Genomic DNA, 3,499 nt, shown 5'->3' on the forward strand with positions numbered 1-3,499 from the left:
CCCTAAACTAGCCTAGGGCTTTTAGAATTCTTACATCATTGGGGAATGGGGGGCCTGAGTCGTAAGGGGTACAAAATGCGGTATTTATAGTGCAAAGTGTGCAGTCAAGTAGTTTAGGATGTAAAGTGTAATCTAGTGCATTGTTTGGTAAAATGTAATTTCCCCAAAGAATTGAGGAGAAATCACTCTACCATCACCGTCCCTAGGCAACCAAGATTCACCAAAAATCCAAATAGTCTTGCCATCCCAAATCTCCATCTAGACCCCCATGGAAATAACCTTTCTAAAGTGTAAAATGCTCTTCCAAGAAAAAGACATAGTGGAGGATTTTGCCTGAAAAATAGAGCAATTAGGTAAATATTATTCCTTAAAGACTTGGTAGAACAGTGGAACATGGAGCCATACCAGTTTTGCCAACATAACTTCATTAAATTTGCTAAGGTCTCTAAAAGCGAAACCCCTAGCCTATTCTGGTAATCACAAAGATTCGCAATTTTTCCAATGAATTTTCATTTGATCTCCTCTTTGATCCTACAAAAACTTTGTAATTAGCATTTTAGTATCCTGTTATAAGCCCACTGGTAATTTGAAACAACTCGTTGTAATTGTAAGTTCTTGAAAGTAGAAAATGTGTATTATTGTAATTGTATGTTCTTGAATGTAGAAAACGTGTGATAAAAACAAGTATAGTCGTTCCAAAAACATTATCGTTCACATTACTGGGTCAAAAAGTTTTTAGCAATGAAGTGAAGAAGAGGTTTTTATATATTATTTTCTCAATCTTCGAAACTTAATTTTTTTTCAAGATGAAATATCGTTGCATAATTATTTATGGTGCTTGAAATTTTATGAAATTTCTATGCTTTGTGTTGTTTATGTTAGGATTAGTGCCCTTAAATCCTATTGTATGATGTTATGTATGATATTATGTATGACATTATGTACGACTTAATATTGTGGTTGATAAAGTTATTTTATTATTATCTAAAATAATGGTAACATGAATATGAGACATTATCATATAGTCCATGAGATGCATTGTATGTGATTTATGTGAAAAGTCACAGAAGATGTAAATCACAAGTTCTTTGTAAACTCAGAATTTATAGTTCGTAGTCGGTGATGAAATTGGGCATTTCATCTGCGAAGACTATAATGTGTCAACTAAGATGATTTGTCTTGATCATGGAAGTGGAAACTTCTAGTTGATATGTTGATATGTTTTAAGAGTTAAAATATATTGAACAGGACTGCTGTGAGATTTATTATTTTCCTAACGACTGTCAAATGAATGATAAATCTCACGACTTCTATTTGCATGAACTCTTAATCCTGAGAGAATAATGGACCTGATCATGAAGTGTAGGTTGCTTTGATATATCAGGAGTGAGACCTGAAGTGACGGTCAAAACCTCAGTATGTTGGGCAGCCACATTTAGTGTTAATGGAACATATATTCTTAAGATGGAATTCATAGTCTCTTGATGGAGATATAAAATATTCCCTTGAGATAAGTTTAATGGTTTCAGTTATTCAGAGAGTTAGGCCTAACCACTTTAGTAAGAAATTACTAAAGTATATATATTTATGAAATTAGATTTCATAAATATATAATGAATAACTTTAAAGAATTAAATCGGGTACTCAAGGATAAGATGTAGTAATTTACAAAGTGGCAGTCTACATTTATGACTTTGTGTTACTACGAATATTTTATGAAGGGGTTACGTGTATAATAAAGTCTTGGGATATAATTTATTAATAAGACCTAGAGTGCAATTATATTTATATAGTGGTATTAAATATAATTAATGGTAACTTTGGATTTGTCAAGAGTTGACGGAAAAGCCCAAGGCCCATTGGAGCTAGTGTCTTATTGGTCCCTTTTGGTCCCACTCCAAGCCACACATTAAAGCCCAATTGGAAAGGCCCAATAGGCCAGCCCAATTAGATAATCAGTTAGTTATAAAGGGAGAAACATACAGAATTTTTATTAAGAAGAGATTAGAAAAGAAAAAGAAATGGTGTGTGAGAGAGTGTGAGACACACTTTCATTCTCCCTTGAAAACTGATTGAGAGACGACACATCTTGGGCGTAAAGTGGAATTGGAGTGAAGATTAAAAGTGTTCCCAAGTGCTTCTAATCTTCGTTTTGAATTTCTCCACACCAAGGTACGCTATCTTGTTCTTAAATTCTGAAATTTACATTGTGCATGTTATCAATCATGAATGAAATAGATCCTAGTTCGTCGCTTCCGCTGTGGGTTTTGCATGAGATGCAAAACCAGAATTTTTCCTTCAGTTTAAATGATAGATGGAGAAAACTGGAGAAGTTCCTACTTGAGTTCAATTATTTGAGATCACACACGAGAGATCTAATGGACAAGTTGTAAATGAAACTACACAAGGAGCATTGATATGAAATTTCCGAAAAAATACTTATACAATTTGTTAAGATTTATTTTTATGTGCTTTTAGAAAATGTGGTATAAGGGGTATGAGTGCTCTTTTAATGCAGATGACGTTTAAGAGGATTATTACTGAAGTGGTTGAAGGGTATTTGAAAATGTCCGAAGATAAAATGTTTGTGGACGTATTTGAACTTGAACATCATGGCCTTGTTCGTGGTTATGGAGATGGTGTTAGTCATACGAAATTATGGGGCTCCTCTTCATCTACTTTTCATAACCTTTAAAGGCAATTAAAAGATTCTGAGGAAAGATGCAAGGAACGATGCTAAACTTCTAAGGCAATTGAAAGAATCTGAGGAAAAATGCAAGGAGAATGATGCTAACCTTTTGAAGAAATTGAAAGAATCTAAGGAACACCTCAAGGAGAGTGATGCTAATGTAAAACTCTTGAAGGCACAAGTTAATCAATATGAGAGTTTCCTAGCACAAATACTGAAAAAACATGGCCCCGTTTAAGTTAGCTCTATCTGATAGTTCTACTTAACTTTACCTATTAGGTTAGTTTGTTAATTATTTATCATTCATAAATTTATTCATAACTGCAATTGAATTTGATAATGATACTAGAATCGTAAGTTATTCGTTTTTGAATATCTATTTGTTTGCATTGTATTCTAATTCATAAATCAAATCATAGTTGGTCAACCCATATGCAAATAAGAGAAGCGTTAGATTAATGATAAGGATGTTTGACCTCTCCTTCACTCTTTTCCCAGGTAAGATAGGCTTCACCCTGATAAACACACATGTATATTCAAATAAATAGAAGGAATCCCATGCATATATAAAACTCTATTTGTTTGATAATACTTAACGTAGCTGTTATTGCTTTATTTACCTCCGCTGTGACAAGGTAGACCTTGATACCTTCATCTTTTGTTGATTTGAATTTGAATTAATGTTTTGATAAAATATTTGTGTACTTCTTACCTGTAGAATCCGGCAGATAAGAGGGAGATCTACTTTGATGAGAAGCTCAATGCCTTGAAAATTGGGGAATTGTTATTCTGCCACTTCGTTAAGACAAG

Source organism: Castanea sativa, chromosome 8 (assembly GCF_040712315.1).
Source record: "Castanea sativa cultivar Marrone di Chiusa Pesio chromosome 8, ASM4071231v1".
NCBI lineage: Eukaryota > Viridiplantae > Streptophyta > Magnoliopsida > Fagales > Fagaceae > Castanea > Castanea sativa.